General features: G+C 38.9%; 1 pseudogene; it reads left to right on the top strand.

Moving 5' to 3' along the window:
• The first annotated feature begins 1,689 nt into the window (after positions 1 to 1,689).
• On the top strand, positions 1,690 to 3,013 carry LOC100469589 (annotated as a pseudogene).
• The last annotated feature ends 9,780 nt before the right edge of the window (positions 3,014 to 12,793 follow it).

Below are 12,793 nucleotides of genomic sequence, written 5' to 3' on the forward strand. Positions count from 1 at the left end.
GTTATATATGAAGAGCTAGGCTTGATTTGGTTCCACATATTTGTGGTAATTCACATCACTCTCCCTGGGAACATCGTTGAGGACGGAATCATATTGAATTTTGAAAATACTTCCTTCTTCGCCAGTTTCATTGTATCTACTTCTCTGGCACCTACTGGAATCTACATAATTCCAAATTTGGGCAGAGATTCCAAAATATGAGTGACCCAACATATAAACAGGCCTTTCAAAAGTAAAATGTATTTCCTACAGAATAAATCTGAGCACTGGGTCAACATTTCAGGTCATAGCCTTCGGAGAAAGTAATTTATTTGACACCTACAATTCACCCCAAAGTTTTATGAACATCTTACCTTCATTATATTAGCTTCAAGTGACAAAAAATTGAATACAATTTAAAAGTTCAACTGGTTTAAAGAACAGACATAGACAGAATGTTGGCTTTCATGGTTAATAATAAGAACTGGTTTGGGAGCAAAGCTGGATCCAAAAATTTGAAGGATGACATCAGAAGTCAGCCTACTTCTCCCTGCCTCTCAGGTGGTCTTCTCTTTCGGTTGGCTTTTCTCTCAGGCAAGCATCCCTCTCAGTTCCACAGGAAGGCTGCCAACCCCTTCAGGATTGCACACATCCTCATAAACACATGTCCTATGGAAACAGCTATTCCCCACAACATTGCAAATCAAAACCCTCTCTCGAAAACTCAAGCCTCAATTATTGTTCAATTGAACTGGCCTAGGTTTAAATGATAAAATGTACAGGGATTTCCTTTGATTTTAGCCAACGGAGATAAAAGAAAATCATGTACATTTCTTATGAGTTTGACCAAAAGAGTCACCAAAGGACTTCAACTGTCTCGTGCATAACAACGATCGACTCAATAAATTCTGACCTGGAGAATATCTAGGGATACACATGTGCATGCACATGCACATACACACACAGACACACAAACACACATACACACAACAAAATCATACAATTTTGGAAACCAAGACTGAGCAATAATGTAGGGTCAGAATCTGGAAACAATTTTAACTAAGTATAAAGCTACTGAGTCCTGCTAAAAAATATAATCTTGATAACATAAAAAAAGTAGAAGCATAGCCAATCCTCAATAAACATGAATAAATGAATGAATGAAGTCATTAGAAGAAAAACAAGGTGAGTGGCGTGGCGTGGAAGCCGACAGAAGTAACCGCTTCAATGAAGGCAAAGAAAATCTAGCTGACACTCTGGGTGTAAAGAAAGGGGGGGTAATCAGAAGGGGGAATGAAGCAAGAGAGACTATGGACTCTGAGAAACAAACTGAGGGCTTCAGAGGGGGAGGGGGTGGGGGAATGGGATAGACCGGTGATGGGTAGTAAGGAGGGCACGTATTGCATGGTGCACTGGGTGTTATATGCAACTAATGAATCATTGAACTTTACATCAGAAACCAGGGATGTACTGTACGGTGACTAACATAATATAATAAAAAGCATTAAAAAAAAAAGAGAGAAGTAAACGCGGCTCGGCGAGATGGTGGAGGATGACTTGGCTGCTTGAGTTGTGCCCTTTTTGGATCCGCATCTGGTCTTCCTGTTGCTCGCGTTTGTCTCCGTAGGAGAGATAGATAATGAAACAAAATTATCACAATGAGATCTTCCTAGTGATACCGACGTNGAGAAGTAAACGCGGCTCGGCGAGATGGCGGAGGATGACTTGGCTGCTTGAGTTGTGCCCTTTTTGGATCCGCATCTGGTCTTCCTGTTGCTCGTGTTTGTCTCCGTAGGAGAGATAGATAATGAAACAAAATTATCACAATGAGATCTTCCTAGTGATACCGACGTGGTAGGCTTTGCTAGGGACGTACGCAAAGACCTTTATTCTGATGATATTCCACGTGCTTTGAGAGAAAAAAGAACCACGGCCGTTGGGCCACCAAAACAGTATCAAGCAGAAACCGAACCAATTGGGAAGAAGCTTGATTCAGAAAGTGCAAGGCAGATGCGGTCAACCAAAGATGGCCAGATGCTGTTTGAGTACCTGGTGGACAAGCATGATTTTAGGCAGGAATATTTAGATACACTCCACAGGAAAGCAAAAGTCCAACATGAATGTGGGAATCACCCTGGGGCAGCGGAGTGTCTGTACTTCTTGAGAGTGTTGGCTCCAGCAACACAGAAATGCTTTGAGTTCACACTGGGGGAAACTGGCCTCTAAAATCTTATTGTAGAATTGGAATGCCTCTATGGAAGACCTTACAGGGTTACGAGAGACCACAGAAGGTAAATTCTGTGGGTTCTCCATTTCAGACTCTTCAGCAGAAAACATGGCTCATCCATGGGTCTCGGATTGTTTTCTTCAACCACCCCAAAGAGCGTGATCACATAACTTATCTCTTCCTTAACCAGCCACAGTATCTTAATGCAATTCAGACAAGGTGTCCACGGGTTCTGCGCTATTTGACCACACCCATCATAACAAACAAAGACGTTTGAAAAGGCCAACAGGTGCTAAAATATCCAGTTAAAGTTATTCAACAGGAGTCTTACACATAGACCCAGTTACAGAATTTGTTGAACACTTATCTGTTCACTTTGGCTTTGATGGGGCTCTGAAAAAACTCAGGGAATGTGGATCAGTACTTGAGAATGACTTCTTCTTGGTGGCTTGTTTTGAAGATTTCATTGAAAATGCACCTCCCTTCATACTTGAGACTTTTTGTCTCATCCACCAGTGTATCAGCATTGACATGTTGGCAGACAAACTGAACAGGACTCCAGTAGAAGCTGAAAGGTGGATTATAAATTTGATTACAAATGCAAGATTGGATGCTGAGATTGATTCTAAATTAGGTCATGTGGTTATGGGTAACAAAGCAGTCTCACCCTATCAGCAAGTAATTGAAAAGACCAAAAGCCTTTCATTTAGAAGCCAGATGTTGGCCATGAATACTGAGAAGAAACTTAATCAAAAGAGTAGGTCAGAGGCTCCTAACTGGACAACTCAGCCCTCTGGCTTCTACTGAAGAACCGTATAAAGACAAGCTGAAAAAACTATAAAATAAAGATGAAATAAAAAGCCATTATATAAAGGGTGACGTACATTTTAGAAACAATTAACATATTGAGTATAAATTTTAAGGAATTTGAATAAAATTGGTTCTGTCTCATTTTTTTAAAAAAAGTGAAAAGGAGTTTGGGAAGCAAAAAATGCCTGGATGAAAGAATCAGATTGGATATTAAATAACTTCTGTCCTGATTAACATTGAGTTATGGTTTGAAAATTTTAAATCTGTAAAATAATTCATACATCAATTTAGCAAATGAAACAATTATTGAGCATTGTGATATGCACTTGGGATATAAAATGAAATTAGGGAGCACCTGGGTGGCTCAGTTGGTTAAGTGTCTGCCTTTGGCTCAGGTCATGATCCCGGGGTCCTCAGATCAAGCCCCTGCATCAGGCTCTCTGCTCAGTGCAGAGCCTGCTTCTCCCCCTCCTTCTGCTTCTCCCCCTCCCTCTGCTTCTCCCCCTGCTTGTGCTCTCGCTCTCTCTCAAATAACTAAATAAAATCTTTTAAAAAATGAAATTAGGGGCACCTGGGTGGCTCAGCTAAACGTCTGCCTTCGGCTCAGGGTGTGGTCCCGGTGTTCTGGGATCAAGCCCTGTGTCAGGCTCCTCCACTGGCAGCCTGCTTCTTCCTCTCCCACTCCCCCTGCTTGTGTTCCCTCTCTCACTGGCTGTCTCTCTCTCTGTCAAATAAATAAATAAAATCTTTTAAAAAAATGAAATTAGGTATCTGCTTATCAGGGTATCCCTATGGACAACAGCAAGGCGGGCATCAATAGAGTAGGAAAAACTCAAAAAGGGTTTGTTAGACTTGAGAGGTCAAGTTCAAGGAATACCAAAGACTGAGTGACGGATCAGGAATAACTTAGGGAAAATAAAACAATTTGTTCTAAAAGAGAGCTGATCATGTTCCTTTCACAATAAGAAATTAACAGAATGTACCTCTACATACAACAGGATTGGGATTGAGCATGACATCTAGGAGACAGATATAGACAAATGTCTGAGCCAGAGGAGATGCAATAAGGTGCATAAATAGGACACTGTTATCCAGAAAGAATCTCAGCACGGTGGGGCATAGACAAACCTCAAATACTGTCCAGTGAAGCTCAAAAATTTCTTCCAGATGGTTTCCCTAACATGTCTGCCATTATATTTATTCTTGACTTATGGGATTAATAATTTATTTAATAAGCTCGGTTATTAATTTTTGCAAGACTCATGAAAAGGAGCCATGAAGTCTGAAAAAGTGGTTTTCCAGCAGTCCACGGGATAGCCATGTTTTCTAAAAAGATCTTTGCTTTCAGCAAAAGAAGGTAGAGTTTGGTTTGGGGAGAACAATGCTTTAAGACTGGCAAATTCAAGAGCTTATAATCCAATAATATTTAATTACAAGAATTCCAAGTCATAGTGCAGAGCATTTTAGCCATAAAATTGCTCTGAGCCTCACATGACTCAACTGTATAATAGAGATAATGGACACTTCACAAGATCATTGGGAAAATTAAATTAGACGATATATAGTAAACCACAGTACAACGTACAGCACTGCATACATTCACTTGTTTTGAATTTTGTTTTGACTTGATTTCCTAACTATACGCTAAAAAATCCCCATGTTTGTCTTAGTTTCCATAATTCATATTAAGTTTTCTTGTAGTCATAAAAAAATCCTGGCAGTGAACTTCTCAAGTGGTTAAAGTCACTTGACCTTTAGCCTCTTGCTTTAAAAATCTCTCAAGAGATATGTTAAATGGCCCAGAAATGTATTGCCTGTCACGTCTTATTGCTTAATTAATGGCCAACTACGATGCCCTGTACGGACTGCCCTGAAGTAATTGTGCACTGATCCTGTACGCAAGGAAATGAATTGACTCCACATCAGCTCTGTCATAGAGCACTGACTGTATTTAAATACTGCATCCCTTAGAATAGACAGAGCATGCAAGGCCTGGTTAACTGAGCACATAAACATCAGCTGAGCAGATAGAAAATGCTCTGTCGCTCACTGTGCCACACAGGGAATCATACATTATTGGTTTCTGGAAACTGCTTTGTGAATCAAGTAAAAAGCTACCAAGTAAGCATTTTTATTTTTGCCATATTTGTGCTAGAACTCGAAGTCACTGAATTCTTTTAATAATAATAAAGAATCATGGTTTGAAATTGGTCCATTTGAAGATGAATAGAACTCTGGAGAATGGGAAGCAAATACATTGTGAAAGTTCATGATTTGAAATGGGTGGTGGAAAGTATATCCCAAAATAAAGGAAAAACTGGTGATATTTCAAATTCTTTTTCCATCAAGGTAGAGAACTGACTTGCTGATAAAATGTCACCAAATAATTCTGGATCTTTCCTAATGAATACAAGGTATTTCTGATTAAATATGAGTTTTAATCCTCTCAGAGTCTCGAATCTACTCATCTGTAAAGAATTCAGATCACTAGTATTTAGGGATTCATTATACTATTCTCAAAATAACATTTTCAATATGTCTATGAAGCTATGACATTTCTAGCTTTAAAAACTTACTTCAAGCCACTTTGAGAAGGGAGGAAGGGTCCAGATGGATCCCTCAGTTTGAAAACAACCATCCCCTCACCTGGGCTCTGGGCAAGGAAAAGAGGGGAAAAAAGGAGAGAGAAATAACTGGCAAGTGAAGATACAAGATAAAGAAAGATCAATGAGAAAGGAGAAAAAAAGAGAGAGGTGCGGGTGAGCAAGCAAACCAGGATAACTTCCAATTCCTCCGATATGGGGAAACTGAGGCAAAGCTCTCAGGACCCAGCAGTGCCACAGTGCTACTTATAAATCAAAATGCTCTGTTTTTAAAGATGATTTTTTTTTTCAAAAATCATTAAACTAATTTTTTATTTCATCTTGGCATCATGACACTTTTCCCATTTCCTCAGTGCCAGATCTCCTCACGAGGGTAAACGGGCATAGGACGTGACCTGGAGTGTTCCAGCCCTGTCACGGTTACTCCGAGGCAACCGCAGAATACATCTATTTAGGACACCACATATCCCTCGGGTGCGTGTTTGTTTTATAGTCTTGGCTTCTCAACCTGACCCCTATCCAGGTTGCCAAAAGAAACATCATTCAATTTGTAACTCAGGGTTTCACCAACAAGATTCCTGTTTTGTAGACACACAGAAGACAGAAATCTTTGAAACTAAAAGGTGCCTGGATTAATGGGGCTGACATGCAGCCCAGCACTAAACGGCAAAGGACCAATGAAAACAATCACTGTGTCCTGTGTCAATTCTGTCTCAAGGTAGCTTTGCCTCCCTGCCTAACACGTGGGTTTTGTATCATCCTTAAGTTGCTATAATATTGAGACATGAAATTTGGAGGATTTGAAATAAATGTAGCTAAATGGCACTTTTGGATGAAGAGTCTCTGGTTTGTTCAGATCTGTTAAAGTAATGGGGAAAGGCACAAAGGATCAAGGCAAGAAAGGCCTCAATCTTTGTTCGATGAGTGATAAAACAGCGTTACTTGGAGAAAATTGGCCTGACCTTCACCTGCATGATGCTTCCGCTGCCTCAGTGATTCTTGCTTTGCTCTGATTAGGTAAAGATTGCCCCTTTCCCTGCAGGAAAAGTCAAAGAACAAAAAGGGGAGAAATTCTTGACTTAACTATAAAGGATTTATTTTTTTAATCACAGTTGGGCTCATCCAAGCCAGTTTCTAATCTTATTTTTTTAGGCTAAAAAAAAAAAGAAAAAGAAAAAGAAAAAAAATCCTGTCTTTTAAAAGAAATTCTTTGGATCATTTTCTTTACAACCTCTAGTCTAGATCTCAACTCACATTTCTTGGATGTATTTAAAAAAAAAAAAAAAACTCTTCCTCACTTGAAATGATAGCTTTTTCATTTCTTTTAGGCTCTGGTCTAAGCTCTGCCAGGAATGGACGGAAGGGAGAAAGACACAAGGCCCCCTCAGCTGGCTGGAACAGCAAGTAAAATGCATCAGTTGGCAGAATCCTGCCACCGTTCCAAGGAAACCTAAAGTGAGTTCCCACCCCCACCCCTCGGTGGATGCCCGTGGAAGACAGAGCTCCATGCAACCATGATATTAAGTTGCAGGCTCTGCCTGTTCATATAGACCAGAGCTTTCCTGTGACATTACTGTCAAACAGCCCCCTGTGTGACTAATATTTTTAACAGCATGCTATTTAAAATTTGACAAGGATATAATAATTCATTCTTCAGATAGTCAACATACTATGAGAGTAAGTCATGTCTTCAAAGTATCTTTCAAAGGGGCTATTAAAAGTAGGTTAAATTTTTCCCCCTACAGCAGGCAATTTCATTTTGGCTCTACCACTCCAACCACATAAAATTAAATTTTGACTTGAGAGTGACCTACTGAAAATTAGATGGAAAAATAAGGGGAAAGATTGAAATTACTGATTCAAAGGAAACTAACATGTCTGTCTGCAATTTAGCATACAGTTTGCTAAGCCCTCTGAGAATCTTATGTTTCTGGTAGTCAGTATTTTCCTTTTAGGATTCAGATTGTATTTTTAATGGAAACTTTGTAAAACTTAATGGAATGTAATATCTTGTGATATATAGACTTAAGGCAACACAGGAAAAAATTATCCACACATATTTTCTGCCATAATCCCCCTCTCTACTCCCAGCCTTCTTATAACCTATGATCTAGCCACCCAAATCAACCAGACATTCTCTAAAATAAACTATGCTCTTTAAAACTCTTATAAAGTTATTACCTGCTAGTCCTTCTCCTTTGAAATTCCTTTTTCACTAACAGTCAAAATTTATTCTAAATTTTTATAAAAATCAAATGATTTTGAAGACCCTCCCATAGGAGGGTATAAGGCAATAGAAATTAATGTGATTATCCTAACAAGAGTAGAATGTGAGTGCTTAGAGAAGACTTAGAGACATTCACTGCACACTCCATGTAGCAGATGCCCCTGAGGCCAGTGGGAATCACAAAAATGTTGTAGAATATTTCACCAACGGATTTTTGGTGTCTTCTACTTTGAATTGTTTTGATTAGTAAATTTATTTTTCTTTAAATTTTTGTACGTATATTTAGATATATATGCACACACAAACATATACCTGTCGGTCGGGAGAGGCTGCGTTGTGCTGTGGTAACGAGCGATGTTAAACCGCCAACGGTTTAACACAATGAAAATTAAATTTTTGATCGGGCAAATCCACTGCAGTCTCGTTGGTCACTTTCCACAGCACCTGTACTCCGCCCGCTTCCTTGGCATTCCAGCACGCTTCGCTCCTGTAGCACGCACAGCTCTGCAGAAGAAAAGCCCGAAGAGAACTCAGTAATCAAATATTTCACCCAGCCCCTCTGCTGATATTTCATTGGCCAAAACATGTCCCATGGCTAAAACGCACCATCATGGAGGCAGAGAAGTGCAATTTTCCCACGTGCCTCATAGAAGATGAGAACCACAGATCGGTGATCGGTAGGAACGCCGACCAGAAATGCAGACAATCTCTCAGTCAAAAGCCTCTCTCTTCTTTTATCTCCAAATTACTCTTATCTNCACCTGTACTCCGCCCGCTTCCTTGGCATTCCAGCACGCTTCGCTCCTGTAGCACGCACAGCTCTGCAGAAGAAAAGCCCGAAGAGAACTCAGTAATCAAATATTTCACCCAGCCCCTCTGCTGATATTTCATTGGCCAAAACATGTCCCATGGCTAAAACGCACCATCATGGAGGCAGAGAAGTGCAATTTTCCCACGTGCCTCATAGAAGATGAGAACCACAGATCATCGGTGATCGGTAGGAAAGCCGACCAGAAATGCAGACAATCTCTCAGTCAAAAGCCTCTCTCTTCTTTTATCTCCAAATTACTCTTATCTTCACTCTGTGGCTTTTAATTATTGCCAAGAGCAAAGTGTATTAAAAAGCTAACACTACTGGCGTTCATCCACAGTTACTGATTTATTTTACCATTACTTAAACAAAGAAGAACGTCATCCTTCAAGGTCGCCAATGTTTTTGGCATCTAAGTATATCTGTTTAATGTAACTTCTCACAAAGCATTGAAAGTATTAGAAAGAGTGAACCAAGTAACAAGAATATGTTACAAAATCACCCACAATAAGAATAACCTAAGTGGAATATGAGATAAAATGCTTTAAAAACAGGTTGATATTTTCCTTTTCTATTCTTTTATAGTTGAGATGTGTGGTCTATACCTGCCAATTTTAACTGCTTGGCAATTCTTCCAAGGATTTACTCATGCCATGCATTTAATGACAAATGTATCGGCATCATCTGAGATGGGAATGGAGATGCTCAAAACTGCAGTCAGTATCTCCTATTGCTTTATACTCCATCAAAGATGATGCAAGCTGACTTCAAAGGGAGCTCAGTACTTGCATCAACTCTGCAGGGGTGTTGAGTAAAATGAGGAATGAAAAAAAAAAAGGAACACCATTATGTTTTGAATTTCAAGTCCTAAATCATTATTTCCTAGCTGTGCATGAGGTTACGTAGACAGAAAGTAAAATGACAACTGGTCATGTCATTGGGATGATGATATAGGAGGATCAGGGAGCTTAAGAAGAGGAATTTTTTTAAAGTCACATTAAAAAAAAATCTCTCTCCCCCGGTGTTCAGATATTCCTAGGACATTTTTCAGTGATGGAGTGACACTCTGGTACCCCCATAATGTCCAGGTGCNTCTCTCTTCCCTGGTGTTCAGATATTCCTAGGACATTTTTCAGTGATGGAGTGACACTCTGGTACCCCCATAATGTCCAGGTGCCTGCTGGGGATTGACCTGTTTCAGAACTCTCTTCTCAGGAGCAATAATGTGCTACCCCTGAAGATAATTAAATGTGAGGTATCCAAATAGTCACTTACGTCTGCTGTCGGGCCTCTATTTCTAAATGGGAATTTGTATGGCTATTTGTCAGTAAGGGAGAATTCACTTGTTATTAGTCTTCGAAAACTAAAACTATTGCATTTTATTTTAAAAATACATTTATTTTGCCATTCCAAAGTGTGTACAAAACACTGTTTCCCACTCAGTGTTGTATTCATAGTGTGGACTTGAAGGCCTAAAAGAAATTCACATGATCTATTTATTTTAAAAAAAATCTTTTCAAGTGCCTAAGTATTTAGTTACAGTCAATTTCTAAAATAATATTTATATTGAAATGTGTGTGTATTTATATGCGTGCATATTTAGTGACGAAAGGCAAAATAATTTATAGTACTAATTCTGGGTATATATTTAAACAAGACAGAATTCATATTTATTTGAAAAGCAAGATTGCCTCTGTATTTAGTTAAGTATCTCAGTTATAGTAACATGTGATTTATAATGTTCCTGGAAGTGATTTTTACAGCATTACTTTTGAAAAATAAATGAGGAAAATTTCAGCCAAGGCTGCACTTAAATTATGGTGTTATGATACAGCATGAAGCACCAGAAAGACACAAAAGGCAAAATGAAGCTGGAGCTCATTGTGTTTTTCCTGGTCTCAGTAGAGGAGAAGCAGCCTTTACCATAAAAACTTGGCTCTTGGGGCACTTGGGTGGCTCAGTCGTTAAGCGTCTGCCTTCGGCTCAGGGCATGATCCCGGTGTTCTGGGATCGAGCCCCACGTCAGGCTCTTCCGCTGGGAGCCTGCTTCTTCCTCTCCCGCTCCCTCTGCTTGTGTTCCCTCTCTCACTGGCTGTCTGTCTCTCTCTGTTGAATGAATAATCTTAAAAAAAAAAAAAATTGGCTCTTTTCGAACTAAACTTTTACATTAGGTGACCTTTAAACATTTATTACATAATGGCTTTTTGTTCATTCTACAGTTTTGAAAACACATATCCACATCCTGTAGAATCAGGNAAACGTGGCTCTTTTCGAACTAAACTTTTACATTAGGTGACCTTTAAACATTTATTACATAATGGCTTTTTGTTCATTCTACAGTTTTGAAAACACATATCCACATCCTGTAGAATCAGGTGATCGTTGATAAAGAAGGATAAGAAGTCTCGATAGTACTTCTTAGACTCATGCCTGGTGAACAATTACACTGCTGGGATGTCCCCATCTTTTCAGAGCGGCTCCTGTCACCACTCATCATTGAAGTATTTCATGTTTTGTCCATAGATATTGCTAAAAGGTCCCTTCTCACGATCGTTCCTGAACTATGCCTTTTGTGCCTTCTGTACGTTGACCTTTATGAATATGATAGTCTTTAGATCAGTGGTTTCCAAAGTAAGGTACATGCAACTTTGCATCCGTGCAAATCAATTCTCTAAGTAAAAGTATATATCAACATACTTCATCATTTTTATTTTTGCTTATGCTTTATAAAGTAAATGGTATATTACATATAAAAATACTTGCATTTTTAAATTTATTTTAGGTTTTTTGTGTTTTTAAGTTTTTTATTTAAATTCGATTTCATTAACATATACTGTATTATGTTTCAGAGGTAGAATTCAGCGATTTATCAGTTGCATATAACAACCAGTGCTCATTCCATCAAGTGCCCTCCTTAATGCCCATCACCCAGTTACTCTTTTCCCCACCCGCCTCCCCTCCAGCAAACCTGTTTGTTTCCTAGAGTTAAGAGTTTCTTATGGTTTGCCTCCCTCTGTTTTCATCTTATGTTATTTTTCCTTCCCTTCTCCTATGTCCATCTGTTTTGTTTCTTAAATTCCACATGAGTGAAATTGTCTTTCTCTGACTGACTTATTTCACTTAGCATAATACCCTCTAGCTCCATCCACGTCGTAGCAAATGGCAAGATTTCTTTCTTTCTTTTGATGGCTGCATAATATTCCATTGTAGATATATATTCCACATCTTCTTTATCCATTCATCTGTCCATGAACATCTGGGCTCTTTCCAGATTTTGGCTAAGAGTACTTGTATTTTAATTTAAAAAATATATTGGGAATATACACTTAAACGTTTATAATAAGAAGGATATACAATAAAAAGTCTTCAGATCACTAGTCCAGATATCATTAAGCAAACCTTAGATATATTTATTTTAATACTTTAAATGTCCAGCTGTAGTTTTAAATTAATACAGAATGTACTTAGATTGGCAATGGAAAAATTATTGATATCAGATAGTAATTTTGTCAGGGATTCAGCATGGCATCACTCAAGAACTATCCTAATGGGCAGGACTCATGCTTCTCAGATACACTAGATTTGTCTGATAGAATATTTTGTTTCCTAATGTAAAATGCCTGATCTAAGAAATTAGATTAAAATTTTGATATAAGAAATTAGTTGTACATGTAAAGTTGTTGGCTAATAATTAAAAAGTCAAATATTTCTAAAGAGGACTAGTAACTTTCTGACTGAATACCTTCTGCTCCTGGTACGTGTCTAAATATTATGATGAGTAGAGGGTAATTGTCAATGAAAGGGGGCTCCCCTAATCCAGAAACACTGAGCCCTTGTAGGTGGCATTTAACATTTCATCTTTTTTTTAAAGATTTTGTTTATTCATTGGAAAGAGAGAGAGAACACAAGCAGAGGGGAGAGGGAAAGGGAGAAGCAGGTTCCCCACTGAGCAGGGAGCCCGACATGGGGCTCCATCCCAGGACCCTGGGATCATGACCTGACCTGAAAGCAGACGCTTACCTGACTGAGCCACCCAGGCACCCCCAACATTTCATCTTTGAGCCTGCAGATTTCATATAGCATTACTCCAACTTCATAAATCAATTTTGGTAGAAGTAGAATGCTAAGGAATATTT

The sequence above is a fragment of the Ailuropoda melanoleuca genome, chromosome 6, assembly GCF_002007445.2.
Source record: "Ailuropoda melanoleuca isolate Jingjing chromosome 6, ASM200744v2, whole genome shotgun sequence".
In the NCBI taxonomy this organism is placed as follows: Eukaryota; Metazoa; Chordata; class Mammalia; order Carnivora; family Ursidae; genus Ailuropoda; species Ailuropoda melanoleuca.